This window comes from Schistocerca gregaria, chromosome 9, assembly GCF_023897955.1.
Source record: "Schistocerca gregaria isolate iqSchGreg1 chromosome 9, iqSchGreg1.2, whole genome shotgun sequence".
Lineage (NCBI taxonomy): Eukaryota > Metazoa > Arthropoda > Insecta > Orthoptera > Acrididae > Schistocerca > Schistocerca gregaria.
In genome coordinates, this window is record NC_064928.1 from 68,662,294 (window position 1) to 68,678,882 (window position 16,589).

The 16,589-nt window shown below is 42.1% G+C and overlaps 1 protein-coding gene across 6 annotated transcripts in view; it reads right to left on the reverse strand.

Moving 5' to 3' along the window:
- The window catches only part of LOC126291636 (uncharacterized), a 163,767-nt gene that overhangs the window by 44,515 nt on the left and 102,663 nt on the right, over nucleotides 1–16,589 (reverse strand). The gene's annotated exons all lie outside the window — the stretch shown is intronic.

Genomic DNA, 16,589 nt, shown 5'->3' on the forward strand with positions numbered 1-16,589 from the left:
TTTATCCATGAACTCCTGGAGGACACGGTTTTGAATGCCATCATAACCAGGGGCTTTCCTAGCAGTGAAATTCATTACAGACCAGGAGATTTCGACTGTACTAGCAAGTCGAATGTCATCGCGTGATGGTTGGGCTAAAATGTGTGTAACATCCTGGTCAGTAGCAGGTGTAAACACTGGATCTGATGGTACCAGGTTCGGTGTGATTGATGAGGCGAGTGTGCGGTCCATTAGTTCTGCTTTCTCCTTTACTGAGTACGCAGGTCCGTCAGGCCCTTGGAGCGTTGGGGTGTGCATTTTCTCCCTGGTGACGTGTCGGGCTAGATGCCACGTGCCAGGTCGTGCGGTGTCCAGCTCTTCGAGTTTTTGGTTCCACTGTTGTGTTCTATGTGTTTGCATTTTGTCATGTGTGATGCCCTGTACCCTCTTCATGTGCCATTTGAAGTACTGATGCCTGATGTGCTGCCATTGTCTCTTGAAGCGATTCCTCATTGAGATTAGGCCCAGGATTTTCTGGGGCAGGGTGGCACCGTGTCGTCATGAGGTGCGATCAGGTACGGTGCCTGCCACTGCGTCCTGGACAGCGTTAGTGAGGGTTCTACTGCCTCGTCAATTTGTGCTGTTTCGTTAATTTCTTGTATGCGTGGAATGTGGCTATCGAGCGTTTCCTTGAACAATGTCCAATTCGCACGCCTAAAGTCCAACATCCTGTGTTGTTTCAAGTGCTGCAGTGTTTCCTCAATGTATAGTATTACAAGTTGGTGGTTTGAGGGCAGATCGTTTTCAATGGCAGTGTTGAGTGTCGATGTAATGCCCTTGATGAGGGCCATGTCTAATGCGTCCGGCCTGTGTCCCCTCTGATAGGGAATACTACCCACAAACAGACCAAGCCTGCAGGTAGATCGGTGAGACTAGATCTGATGTTTAGGCCTGCACATTAGTGGCAAACTATGGGCTTCAGATTGGCAGCCCTGATCTATTATATATAGCACAGAAATGGCCTGTGGTTTTGGCTTATCATGGGAGTCCACTGGCGTGGCCAGTTATTCATGTCACAGACACCATGCTGACAAAATGAGACTGCTGTGATCAATACATGCAACAGATAACTTGCACGAATACATTGAGAATCAATACTAATGGGGATAGATAGCAACTCACAATCGAGATGATTGCTGAGCCACAAACAGCCACATAGAAAACACAACACTCCCACAACTAAATTTTTGGCCATAGCCTTTGTCAGAAAATGAGAGCATACACACAGACACAACCCATGCACACCTGGTTAGAGCCACTGCATCAACAGTCTCTGAGAATCAGATCAAAATAAGCCACTCCTCACACCTCCCTGCCTCTCATCGGCAGCTTCTAGGCCAACAGCAAGAAGTGGTGGCAGCACAGACTGCAAGCTGAGGGGAGTGATAGGAAGGGGAGAAACAGTCAGAATGAGGGAGTAGGGAAGCAGCTCACGCACTCAGCTGCACCCAGCCAGCGATGATGCAATGCACATCGGAAATAAAACCTAAAAACTGAAATACACACAGCTGAAGGGCCTTTATGTTCCTCATCCTCCCTTCAGTCCCAACTTGGCTCCGTCTGATTTTTACCTCTTTGGGCATCTGAAGGACCCCCTGCACGTAAAACATTTGATAGTGAGAAAGATCTTATTTCCTGTGTCAAGTAATGGTGTAAAAGCCAAACCCCAGAATTTTACAAAATTGCATATACATCATGGAAAGAACATTGTGCCAGATGCGTCACAGCTGATGGAAGCTACATTGAGTGGGTTCAATGTATAGCTAAATGTTCCAAGTATGTCCACAAAAAATTTCATTCTCCTCCTGGGGGGGGGGAAAAAACCAGACGCCGTGCAAAACTTGTTGAACCCCCTTTGTATGGCGATGATTTACTTCTCTGTCATAATAGATTTACTGTATGTTCTGTCATCTCACAGTAGAAATTGTTCCATTGTTAGAAGGGTAAAGAATTCCAGCCCATTGCCACACCTTCTGCTACTAAAATCAAAGTGTAGGACACTTTTTACAGTTCTAATAGAAGCTAAATGCTTCATTTCTTATGTATCTGTTTCTATATTTATTAAATTGTGTGTGCCACCACCATTTGTAGTTCGTCATCATCCTATTTGAAATGAGTTTCATAAACTTACAGGAGACAGCTTTTTGCTACAAAAAATTATTTAATAAAGTTTACATGAATAGTTTTGTTTTATTAAATTTGATTTACCACAATGTAATTCCTCAGACAACTATTGGTTTGGTGCATAAGTTTGTAGTGTTTTTCCATAAGTTTAATAAATGCAACAGATACTCATAACAGAAATTTCAGTCATCAATTATACATTCTCCTTCACTATTTACAGCAGTCTGCCAATGCTGAGGTAACGTACCCATTCTGTGACTGTAGAAATCATGTGGTTTTGAGGCAAAGAAGACACTGAGCCATGTTCAGTAGTAATTGTTACACACCAGGGAAGAAATTTATAGTACAGCACATCATCGCTGTTCCACTGTCAGTTCCATGACATTACCTTTTGTGGATGCGCACAGGTCTTTGTACAGGGAGTTGCTGCTTTGCTTGGGCTCTACCACTCCTTTGTTTTCCTTACATTAGCATACAGACACCATTTCTCATCACCAGTAATGATACAGCACAGGAATGTTCAGTGTTGTTCACGAGCCAGTTGATAATGAGCAGGTAGAGATGCGCATATGGCTATCTTCTGATTTTTGAGACTTTGGCTTAGACCCAAACCTTCCACACTGCATGCCACAGTTGCACAGTGGTGGAATGATTACAGTTCATCACATGAACCAGTTCTCAAGTACACTGACACTGAGTATGGTGGATTAATGTCTTCAAACAATCTTCATTGAATTCTGAATGTTTTCCTGAATGTGAAGTCATTAATGGCAGAAAAAAGTCCTTAAAATGAGAAAAACATTTTCTTGCCATGTTCTATCCAATGGCATTATCCCCATACACAGCACAAATGTTTCTGCCTGCATCAGCTACTGCCAACCCTCTACTGACCTCAAATAGGAGAATATATCAGAAATGTTCTAATTTCTCCACTTGGCACTCCAATTCCTCATATCCACAGCTCCACTCGCTATCTCCAAATGACAAAATGACAATTTGTAAACTAATATAGCAACAGTGAGCTGTAAATAAAAAATGACAATCAATAAAAAACAAATAGCAAGCATAATATAAATCATGTCGCTGGTTTCTGGAATCATTTCTGATAATAGTTGAGGAGCTACAGCTGCAATGAATCCGATGTCCTTGTAACTTTGACCTGTGGCTAGAAATCGCAATGTAGCTAACAGCCTCTCTTCACAACTTATATCTTCTTTTATCACAACATTCTTTTTTATTAGGAATATTTTCATGATGTTCGGCAGCACCATAAAACACATTTCAGTCATTATTAAGTAATTCATGAAAACCATCAGCTCTCATATTCAATAACAGAGCAAGGTTGAATTTCTTTGCGTTAGCTGCTTCTTTGCCACAAATCCCCTCCCCCCTTTTCCCCCTCGCCCACTTGGTCTTCTGGCCTCTAAAATAGCCAAGGTAAATCCCAGTTTTTGTTTCTGTGTCAAACTAAGCAGTATATCACTGAACATAACCTTGATAAACTAGCTATAAACAATTTGCAACCAGCAGTAGGAAGAGGATGGTGCTGTAACAGCTAAGCTATAAACAATTTGCAACCAGCAGTAGGAAGAGGATGGTGCTCTAACAGCTAAGTGAAGTTGACAGACACGTGTATGCTGCACACAAAATTGGTGGGTCAGTCAGTTAGGGCCCTTTACAATGACTTTCTCAGTCTTTGAAGTAATTACATGGCAAATTACTTCACTTCTCAAATCATGTTTGAGCAAACAAATATATAAGCTCGAAGATTACAATTAAAAGTGCAGCTACTCACAGAGGTCCAGTGTGGGCTGTAATTACTGTAGGGCAGCAAAACTTGGTAGATAAGCTAATGTATTGATGCAAAACCAATTTGCGACAGAAAACAAATTAGCTCCAACTGCGCCCACCAGACACAAATCTGGCACTGTATACTATGTGTGTGATTGCCTAACATCCAGATAATCATTTAACAAGTCACAACATGACTAAACAGTATGGTTATCGAAAAGACATACCATATGCTGTTAGTGAAACTGTTATATGTGACTGGCAGAAATCAGTGCTGCGGTGAGAGATTATTGCTGACTGAAAGGTCTGAGGAGAGGCACAAAGTCATTACATGTTTTGAAGAAGATGATATTGAAATTCGAAAAGAGTGTGAGCTGGGTGTGGCACCTGAAAGAGGAAGGCATCCGATCCCAAAGGAAGTTATTGACAAGGTTGCTGTTGCAGTAGCTGACCATGCAGCACATGCTCCAGTTAGGTGGTCATGCAGTCATTAGAACTGTCCATCACATGATCAACAGTACAGAAAGTTCTGCAGTCTATTTTACACAAGCCGGCCATTGTGGTCAAGCGGTTCTAGGCACTTCAACCCAGAACCACGCTGCTGCTATGGTTGCAGGTTCAAATCCTGCCTCGGGCAAGGATGTATGTGATGTCCTTAGGTTAGTTAGGTTCAAGTAGTTCTAAGTCTAGGGGACTAATAACCTCAGATGTTAAGTCCCATAATGCTCAGAGCCATTTGAACCATATTTTACACCAGTAACCATACCAGGAACATGGATAAGCTACTATGACCAGCATAGTGAACGTATTATTATGACCAAGATACACATGAAGCCCACACCTACCACAGTAGTTGAAGTTTATATGCAAACAGACTCTGCAGATGATGAAGAGTCTGAAGAAATTTATCATGATATATATTTAAGAGCGACAAAAATTTAATAGTCATAGGGGACTGGAATTCGATAATAGGAAAAAAAAAAGAGGAGGAAAAGTAGTAATTGAATAAGGATTGCGGGTAAGGAATAAGAGAGGAAACTAGCTGTTAGCTATGATTGAGTTATGCTCTGTGCAAAATTCTAACACTTGGTTTAAGAATCATAAAAGAAGGCTGTATACGTGGAAGAGACCTGGTGACTCCAGAAGGTTTCAGACTGATTATAGAACGATAAGAAAGAGACTTACGAACCAGGTTTTAAATTGTAATATATTTCCAGGGGTAGATGTGGACTCTGACCACAATTTATGGGTTATGAACTGTAGATTAAAACTGAAGAAATTGCAAAAAGGTAGGAACTTAACGAGACGGAACCAGAGGTTGTAGAGAGTTTCAGAGGGTGCATTAGGAAACATTTGAACAGAACAGGGGAAAGGAATGAAGTAGAAGAAGAATGGGTATCTTTAAGAGACGAAATAGTGAAGGCAGCAAAGGATCAAGTGATAAAAAAGACGAGGGCTAATAGAAATCCTTGGGTAACACTTAAGATATTGGATTTAATTGATGAAAGGAGAAAATATAAAAATGTAGTAAAAGAAGCAGGAATTCGAACATCTCAAAAATGAGATCGGCAGAAAGCACAAGATGGCTACGCGGCAATGGCTTGACGACAAATTTAAGGATACAGAAGCATGTAGCACTAGGGATAAGATAGATGTTGCCTACTGGAAAATTAAAGATAACTTTGGAGAAAAGAAAACCACCTCTATTAATATCAAGAGCTCAGATGGAAAACCAGTCCCAAGCAAATAAGGGAAAGCAGAAAGGTGGAAGGAGTATATAGAGTCTATACAAGGGTGATGTACTTGAGGGCAATATTATGGAAGTGTAAGAGGGACTGTACCCGTGACCTAGGGGTAGCGTCTTTGATTCATAACCAAAATGTCTTTGGTCCCGGGTTCGATCCCCACCACTGCCTAAATTTTGATAAAAAATGAGGATGCGGAAGGCAATGGAAACCACTGCATTAAAGACACGTAACGTGTATCCACAGGAGATGTGGCCTGTAGTTGAAGAAGTGTCATGATAATCTTTCCATTGGCAAAAGATTCTGGAATAGTCCCCCATTCAGATCTCCAGGAGGAGACTGCCAAGGGGGAGGTTACCATGAGAAAAAGATTGAATAATCAACGAAAGGATAATGTTCTATGAGTCGGGGTGTGGAATGTCAGAAGCTTGAACGTGGTAGGAAAACAAGAAAATCTGAAAAGGGAAATGCAAAGGCTCAGTCTAGATATAGTAGGGGTCAAAGAAGTGAAGGCAAGGATTTCTGGTCAGATGAGTATCAGGTAATATCAACAGCAGCAGAAAATGGTATAACAGGGTAGCATTCGTTATGAATAGGAAGGTAGGGCAGAGGGCGTATTACTGTGAACAGTTCAGTGACCGGGTTGTTCTAATCAAAGTCGACAGCAGACCAACACCAACAACGATAGTTCAGGTATGCATGCCGACGTCGCAAGCTGAAGATGAACAGATAGAAAGTGTATGAGGATATTGAAAGGGTAATGCAGTATGTAAAGGAAGACGAAAATCTAATAGTCATGGGCGACTGGAATGCAGTTGTAGGGTAAGGAGTAGAAGAAAAGGTTACAGGAGAATATGGGCTTGGGACAAGGAATGAAAGAGGAGAAAGACTAATTGAGTTCTGTAACAAGTTTCAGCTAGTAATAGCGCATACCCTGTTCAAGAATCACAAGAGGAGGAGGTATACTTGGAAAAGGCCGGGAGATACTGGAACATTTCAATTAGATTACATCATGGTCAGACAGAGATTCCGAAATCAGATACTGGATTGTAAGGCGTACCCAGGAGCAGATATAGACTCAGATCACAATATAGTAGTGATGAAGAGTAGGCTGAAGTTCAAGACATTAGTCAGGAAGAATCAATACGCAAAGAAGTGGGATACGGAAGTTCTAAGGAATGACGAGATTCGTTTGAAGTTCTCTAACGCTATAGATACAGCAATAAGGAATAGTGCAGTAGGCAGCACAGTTGAAGAGGGATGGACATCTCTAAAAAGGGCCATCACAGAAGTTGGGAAGGAAAACATAGGTACAAAGAAGGTAGCTGCGAAGAAACCATGGGTAACAGAAGAAGTACGAGGGTCGGTCAAAAAGTAATGCCTCCCATTTTTTTTTCTACTTAAAAAAATTAAGTTAAGTGAAAAATTTGAATTTGGCGCCATTCCTCAAACCTTCTTCTGCAATCCACTGCAGTAGTAACTTTCTGTGTCAACAGGTGGCAGCACAGCAGAAGTTTGTAAGATGGCCGACATCGATGTTCGTTTGAGACAGCATTGTGTGATTGTATTCTTGAATGCAGAAGGTGAAACGCCCATACACATTCATAAAAGACTGAAGAAGGTGTGTGGTGTTGTGACAGTGGATGTCAGCACTGTTAGACGATGGGTTCGTCGTTGTAAGGAAGCTGAAGGGCAAACACCGTTGACTGACGAAAAGCGGAGCGGCAGGCCGGTGAGTGCAGTGACTCCACACAACATTCAGCAAGTTGATGACATCATTCGTGGTGACCGTCGGGTGACTGCAGATGAAGTGTGTCGCATTATTTCTCTTAGTAAAGGCAGTGTGATCACGATTATTAAACAATTGGGGTACTCAAAAGTTTGTGCACGGTGGGTTCCAAGAATGTTAACCGATCAGAATAAAGAGGCAAGGAAAACAATAGCCTCCTAACACTTGCAGCGCTTCCGTTTGGAGGGAGATGAGTTTCTGAAAAAAATTGTGACCGGGGACGAAACATGGGTGCATTTTTTTGAACCCGAATCAAAGAGGCAGTCAATGGAGTGGCGTCACACAAGCTCGCTGAGGAAGAAAAAATTCAAAACTGTGCGATCTGCAGGGAAAGTTATGGCAACAGTTTTCTGGGATACAGAGGGTGTGATTCTGGTTGATTTTTTGGAGCAGGGATGCACAATAAATTCTGTTCAATACGTCACAACCCTCAAAAAACTTAAAGCACGTCTTCAGCGAGTTCGCCCACAAAATCAATGGCGGATGTTCTTCTTTTGCATGACAATGCAAGACCACACACCAGTCGTCACACCTCTGACGAGATTGTCAAAATTGGATGGGAAGTTTTGCCTCATCCCCCATACAGCCCTGACCTGGCACCATCAGACCTCCATCTGTTCGGGCCACTAAAAGAAGCTCATCGTGGGATTCATTTTGAAGATGAGGAGGCCGTCAAAACATCCGTGCGTCAATGGCTTAGGAAGCAGAGCTGTGATTTTTACCGTGCTGGGATACATGCCCTTGTTCAAAGATGGACCAAAACTGTAGAGATGGGCGGAGATTACATTGAAAAATGACATAATGATCCTCAATGTTGTGGTTTTCAACCTATGTAATTGCATTTAAATTTCCTGACAATTAAACGTAGAAAAAAAAATAGGAGGCATTACTTTTTGACTGACCCTCGGACTTCAGTTGATCGATGAAAGGAGGAAGTACAGACATGTACTGGGAAAACCAGGAATACAAAATACAAGTCGCTAAGGAATGAAATAAATAGGAAGTGCAGGCAAGCTAAGACGAAATGGCTGCAGGAAAAATGTGAAGACATCGAAAAAGATATGATAGTCGGAAGAACAAACTCAGCATACAGGAAAGTCAAAACAACCATTGGTGACATTAAAAGCAACGGTGGTAACATTAAGAGTTCAACAGGAATTTCCCTGTTAATGCAGAGCAGAGAGCAGATAGGTGGAAAGAATACATTGAAAGCCTCTATGAGGGTGAAGATTTGTCTGATGTGACAGAAGAAGAAACACGAGTCGATTTAGAAGAGATAGGGGATCCAGTATTAGAATTGGAATTTAAAAGAGCTTTGGAGGACTTACGGTCAAATAAGGTGGAAGGGACAGATAACATTCCATCAGAATTTCTAAAATCATTAGGAGAAATGGCTACAAAACGACTATTCACGTTGGTGTGTAGAATATATGAGTCTGGCGACATACCATCTGACTTTCGGTAAAGCATCATCCACACAATTCCAAAGACGGCAAGAGCTGACAAGTGCGAGAATTATCGCACAATCAGTTTAACAGCTCATGCATCGAAGCTGCTTACAAGAATAATATACAGAAGAATGGAAAAGAAATTTGAGAATGCGCTAGGTGACGATCAGTTTGGCTTTAGGAAAAGTAAAGACACGAGAGAGGCAATTCTGACATTATGGCTAATAATGGAAGCAAGGCTAAAGAAAAATCAAGACACGTTCATAGGATTTGTCGACCTGGAAAAAGCGTTCGACAATATAAAATGGTGCAGGCTGTTCGAGATTCTGAAAAAAGTAGAGGTAAGCTATAGGGAGAGACGGGTCATATACAATATGTACAACAACCAAGAGGGAAAAATAAGAGTGGACGATCAAGAACGAAGTGCTCGTATTAAGAAGGGTGTAAGACAAGGCTGTAGCCTTTCGCCACTACTCATCAATCTGTACATAGAGGAACCCATGATGGAAATAAATAAAGGTTCAGGAGTGGAATTAAAATACAAGGTGAAAGGTGCTGACAGATGTGAAAACTACCAAACTATCAGTTTAATAAGTCACAGTTTCAAAATACCAACACGAATTCTTTACACATGAATGGAAAAACTGGCAGAAGCTGACCTTGGGGAAGATCAGTTTGGATTTTGTATAAATGTAGGAACACACAAGGCAGTACTGAACCTATGACTTTTCTTAGATTTGGTTTTCCTTAACCTATCGTCTATGTTTATTGCATTTGTAGACTTATAGAAAGCTTTTGACAATGTTGACTGGAATACACTCCGTCAAATTCTGAAGGTGGCAGGGGTAAAATATAGGTAGCAAAACGCTGTTTACAATTTGTACAGAAACCAGATGGCAGTTAAAAGACTCAAGGGCATAAAAGGGAAGCAGTGGTTGAGAAGAGAGTGAGACTGGGTTGTATCCCTGATGTTATACAATATTCAATTGAGCATGCAGTAAAAGAAACAAAAGAAAAATTTGGAGTAGGAATTAAAATCCAGGGACAAGAAATAAAAACCTTGCAGTTTGCTAATGACATTGTAATTCTGTCAGAGGCATCAAAGAACTTGGAAGTGCAGTTAAATGGAATGGACAGTGTCTTGAAAGGAGGATATAAGATGAACATCAACAAAAACAAATTGGGAATAATGTAAAGTAGTAGAATTAAATGAGATGATGCTGAGGGAATTCGTTTAGGAAATGAGGCGCTTACAGTAGCAGAAGAGTTCTGCTATTTGGGCAGCAAAATAACTGATGATGGTCAAAGTAGAGAGGATCTAAAATGAAGACTGGCGATGGCAAGGAAACCATTTCTCAAGAAGGGAAATTTGTTAACATCAAGTATAGATTGAAGTGTCAGGAAGTCTTTTTTGAAAGTATTTGTATGGAGTATAGCCCAATATGGAAGTGAAACATGGGCAATAAATAGCTTCTAGAAATGTGGTGCTACAGAAGACTGTTGAAGATTAGATGGGTAGATCATGTAACTAACAAGGGGGTACTTGGGAGAACAGGAATTTGTGGCACAACTTACATTGAAGAAGGAATCAGTTGGTAGGACACAGTCTGAGACATCAAGGGATCACAAATTTAGTTTTGGAGGGAAGCGTGGAGGGTAAAAATTGCAGAGGGAGACCAAGAGATGAATACACTAAGCAGGTTCAGAAGGATGTAGGTTGCAGCACTTACTAGGAGATGAAAAGGCTTGCACAGGATAGAGTAGCATATATAGCTGAACCAAACCAGTCTTTGGACTGAAGATCACAACAACAACAAACCCGTTCGAGATCCAGACAGTGCAGCAACTGAAACCTCATTATCTGCAGCAATGTTTTGAATTTGTTCTTTGGTGTCTGGAATGGATCAAAGTTGATGACATGTGTCCAGGCAACATTCTATGGAGTGACAAGACACTACAAGGTACAGTGAAAATACAAAACTGCTGAATTTGGGGCACAGTTAAACCACATGTTGCACAGGAATAACTATTGCATTCACCAGATGTGACTGTGTAGTGTGGATTCACAAGCACCTTTATTTTCAGTTGATTTTTCTTTGAAGAAAATACACGCAGAGAGCCCGTCAGGTGAAGTATGACATCTGAACATTACTGAGACCTCCTTGTACAGCATGTTATTCCTGCTTTGGAAGACCACAACTATGTGAAAACCAATGATTTCATGCAAGGTGAAGCAACACCTGATGTTGCTCATCCTGTTACAGATCTACTTAATGCAACCTTCCACAAACATGTTGTCTCAAAAGGTTTTCTAGATGCACAGCCAGCAAAATCAGTTGTTCTGTAGCCGTGTGACTTTTGGCTGTGTGGATATCTAAAAAAACTGCATTTACCAGGGCATGTTCAGTCTCCAGTTGATCTGAAGGCCAGTATACTGGAACATGTTACTCACATTCCACTGCAACTGCTGATCACATCACTTTATGGATGCAGTGTCTCATCAGCATCTCCAGTGCTCATATTTAACAAATTGTGTTAGCCGTTAATAATAAAATCAATATTGTGCTGTTCTCACTTGTTTTGTCTTTTCTGCCCATGTCCCATTCCTAATCAACTACATATGTACTGTGTAAACACGTAACTTACCAAACGAAAGCGTCGGTATGTTGACAGACACACACACACACACACACACACACACACACACACACACACACACACACACACACAGAATTCAAGCTTTCGCAACCCCCAGTTGCTTCATCAGGAAAGAGGGAAGGAGAGGGAAAGACGAAAGGATGTGGGTTTTAAGGGAGAGGTTAAGGAGTCATTCCAATCCTGGGAGCGGAAAGACTTACCTTAGGGGGAAAATAGGACAGGTATTCACTCGCGCACACACACACACACATATCAATTTGCACATATACAGACACAAGCAGACATATGTAAAGGCACAGAGTTTGGCAGAGATGTCAGTCGAGGTGGAAGTACAGAGGCAAAGAAGTTGTTGAATGACAGGTGAGGTATGAGCGGCGGCAACTTGAAATTAGCGGAGGTTGAGGCCTGGTGGGTAATGAGAAGAGAGGATATATTGAAGGGCAAGTTCCCATCTCCGGAGTTCTGATAAGTTGGTGTTAGTGGGAAGTATCCAGATAACACGGACGGTGTAACACTGTGCCAAGATGTGCTGGCTGTGCGCCAAGGCATGTTTAACCACAGGGTGATCCTCATTACCAGCAAACACTGTCTGCCTGTGTCCATTGATGCAAATGGACAGTTTGTTTGCTGGTCATTCCCACATCGAAAGCTTCACAGTGTAGGCAGGTCAGTTGGTAAATCACATGGGAGCTTTCAAACGTGGCTCTGCCTTTGATCGTGTACACCTTCCGGGTTACAGGACTGCAGAAGGTGGTGGTGGGAGAGTGCACGGGACAATTTATACACCGGGGGCAGTTACAAGGGTAGGAGCCAGAGGGTAGGGAAGGTGGTTTGGGGATTTCATAGGGATGAACCAAGAGGTTACGAAGGTTAGGTGGACGGCGGAAAGACACTCTTGGTGGAGTGGGGAGGATTTCATGAAAGATGGATCTCATTACAGGGCAGGATCTGAGGAAGTCGTATCCCTGCTGGAGAACCACATTCAGAGTCTGATCCAGTCTCGGAAAGTATCCTGTCACAAGTGGGGCACTTTTGGGGTTCTTCTGTGGGAGGTTCTGGGTTTGAGGGGATTAGGAAGTGGCTCTAGTTATTTCCTTCTGTACCAGGTCGGGAGGGTAGTTGCGGGATGCGAAAGCTGTTTTCAGGTTGTTGGTGTAATGGTTCAGGGATGCAGGACTGGAACAGATTCGTTTGCCACGAAGACTTAGGCTGTAGGGAAGGGACCATTTGATATGGAATGGGTGGCAGCTGTCATAATGGAGGTACTGTTGCTTGATGGTGGGTTTGATGTGGACGGAGGTGTGAAGCTGGCCATTGGATAGATGGAGGTCAACGTCAAGGAAAGTGGCATGGGATCTGGAGTAGGACCAGGTGAATCTAATGAAACCAAAGGAGTTGAGGTTGGAGAGGAAATTCTGGAGTTCTTCTTCAATGTGAGTCCAGATCATGAAGCTTTCATCAATAAATCTGTACCAAATTTTGGGTTGGCAGGCCTGGGTAACCAAGAAGGCTTTCTCTAAGTGACCCATGAATAGGTTGGTGTACATGGGGGCCATCCTGGTACCCATGGCTTTCCCTTTAATTGTTGGTATGTCTGGCCTTCGAAAGTGAAGAAGTGGTGAGTCAGGATGAAGCTGGCTAAGGTAACGAGGAAAGAGGTTTTAGGTAGGGTGACAGGTGATCGGCGTGAAATGAAGTGCTCCATTGCAGCGAGGCCCTGGATGTGCGGAATATTTGTGTATTAGGAAATGGCATCAATGGTTACAAGGAAGGTTTCCGGGGGTAACAGATTGGGTAAGGATTCAAGGCATTCGAGAAAGTGGTTGGTGTCTTTGATGAAGGATGGGAGACTGTATGTAATGGGTTGAAGGGGTTGATCTACATAGGCAGAGATATGTTCTGTGGGGTCTTGGTAACCAGCTACAATGGGGCAGCCAGGATGATTGGGTTTGTGAATTTTAGGAAGAAGGCGTGCGGTGTGTCGGTGGGGTAAGGAGGTTGATGGCGTCAGGTGAAAGGTTTCGAAGGGGGCTTAAGGTTCTGAGGATTCCTTGAAGCTCCGCCAGGGCATCAGGAATAGGATTACCTTGGCAAACTTTGTATGTAGTGTTGTCTGAAAGCTGACACAGCCCCTCGGCCACATACTCCCGACGATCAAGTACCACGGTCGTGGAACCCTTGTCCGCCGGAAGAATGACGATGGATCGGTCAGCCTTCAGATCACGGATATCCTGGGCTTCAGCTGTGGTGATGTTGGGAGTAGGATTAAGGTTTTTCAAGAAGGGTTGAGAGGCAAGGCTGGAAGTGAGAAATTCCTGGAAGGTTTGGCGAGGGTGATTTTGAGGAAGAGGAGGTGGGCCCGCTGTGACGGAGGACGGAACTGTTGCACGCAGGGTTCAATTTGGATAGTGTCTTGTGGAATTGGATCATTAGGAGTAGGATTAAGATTATTTTTCTTCATGGCAAAGTGATTTTCAGCAGAGAGTACTAGTGTAGGCCAGTACATCTTTGACGAGGGCTTTTTGGTTGAATCTGGGAGTCGGGCTGAAGGTGAGGCCTTTGGATAGGACAGAGGTTTCAGATTGGGAGAGAGTTTTGGAGGAAAGGTTAACTACTGAATTAGGGTGTTGTGATTCCAGATTGTGTTGATTAGAATTTTGAGGTTTTGGGGGGAGTGGAGCTGGAAGCGGGATATTGAGTAGATGGGAGAGTCTGGGTCTGTGTGCAATGAGGAGGAGGTTGAGGTGTACTGGAAAGGTTGTGGAGGGTGAGTGAGTTGCCTTTCCGGAGGTGGGAAACCAGGATATTGGATAGTTTTTTTAGGTGGAGGGCAGCATGCTGTTCTAATTTGCGGTTGGCCTGTAGGAGGATGCTCTGAACAGCCGTTGTGGATGTGGGAGAGGAAAGATTGAGGACTTTTATTAAGAATAGGAGTTGACAGTTGTGTTCATTGGCTGAGTTGATGTGTAGGTGAAGGATTAGGTGGGTGAGGGCAATGGATTGTTCAGTTTGGAACTGGTATAGGGACTGACGGAAAGAAGGGTTACAGCCAGAGATGGGAACTATAAGTGTGAGGCCTTTGGGGGTAATGCCAAATGTCAGACAAGCCTGAGTAAATAAAATATGGGAGCGTAATCTGGCTAGGGTGAAGGCATGTTTGCGGATGGGATGTAAATAAAACTTAATGGGGTCATTGTGGGGTTGTGAGGGTGACATGGTATTAGAAGCTGGAAAGTGTAACATGAGGCTGAAATGAAAATGAAATTATATGGGGAGAGATAAAGGTGAACTAGAAAGCAACAGGAGATCTGGTGTGAAAAAGAGTCGAAAAAGTGTTGGTTAAAGGTGAGCTATGTTGATCCTGTGGTGAACTTGGGTTGATAGACAACGATGTGCACAAAGGTTAGGTGGTTGTGTTGCCACCAAAACACGTTAAAGGGTGGAGAAATTCGGGAAAATTTCGAAAAAACTGCGTGTAAATGTATTAAAAGGAGTGGTTTTGTTGTGGCAGATTACGAAAATGAGGCTAACAATTGTCTGACGAAGAAATAATGACGTTAAAACCTGTGGGGAGCAGCTAAAAATGATCAGTGATGTGGGAAAAATGGAAATGAAAATAAAGCGAAAGTTGTTAGAACTAACCGAAATGGTTGTTTAATAGGTGAAAGAAACTGTTTGTTCTTCCTGTTACTCACCAGGCCTCAACCTCCGCTAATTTCAAGTTGCTGCCACTCATACCTCACCTGTCATTCAACAACGTCTTTGCCTCTGTAGTTCCGCCCCGACTGACATCTCTGCCAAACTCTTTGCCTTTACATATATCTGTTTGTGTCTGTATATGTGCGGATGGACATGTGTGTGTGTGTGTGTGTGTGTGTGTGTGTGTGTGTGTGTGTGTGTGTGTGTGTTAGTTTTCACATGGGTCATCAAAGGTGTACCAGCTTGTTTGTCAGAACACCATGACTAATGCAATAGTGCCATTTTTATTAAAAGTGTTATAAATTTGGTGACAATCTGAAGCTAGATGAATTTACTGTAAGGTATGCAACTCAAGAATGATACGAAAGATACAGACCTCTGAACTCCAGTAGTTGCAGGAAAAGTATATTGGCCACTAGTTTGCTGATGTTATTGAAATTAATTGATCGAAACTTGCACAAATTTGTCCACAGGCATTCTTTTCAATATTGGGCTTAGGCAACGACAGACTGAAAGCTTTGTAAGCAGCATCACTGCATACAGTTTGTTACAAAGAGAAAATAGAGGTGGTGAAATGGAATTTCTAAGTACATGAAAAAATGAGAAGTTTAAGTCTTCACTGCAAAGCTGATCTGGTCAACTTTCATGCAAAATTGCTGGTTTTTCTTGCATACTCAGTATTCTCAAATTATGACTAATATACAGTTCATTAGTTCTCCCGCAGATGATGGCAAATTACAGTTATTTCAGGTTTGTGATTGATTATGAGCTTGAAGATACCGCCTACTGATGATGTTATGAATGTTGACTCCTAGAGCTTCATAATATTTTTGGTTAAGAACTATATTTTATTTATTTATTTGTATTATAGATGACTGTGCTTATTATTTTCTTAAGACAGAACATGCTGAACAAGTTCCAACTTTCTTCATGTCATAAACATTGTCCAACAGTTTAATCCACAATAATTCTGATTAATTGTTGTGTAATATTCGATTTAACATATCGTGTGTTATAACAAATATGTCCTCTGTCTTCTAATGTTAACATTAACATTATGATACATGCTATACTTAAGTAGAACTTTTCAGAACTATTGGTCATTGCAACTGTGGAATGCACAACTGAACAGGATGTATGGACCAAAGATTGTCTGAATTTGATGAACATTGAATGTTTAAATAAAATAGTAAGTTAAGCTAATCAATGGTTCACTACAATTTTGAATAAAAAATAACATATGCAAGCATGTAAAAGTAAGCCTTTAGTTACATTCTTTGCACAGAGACAATTATC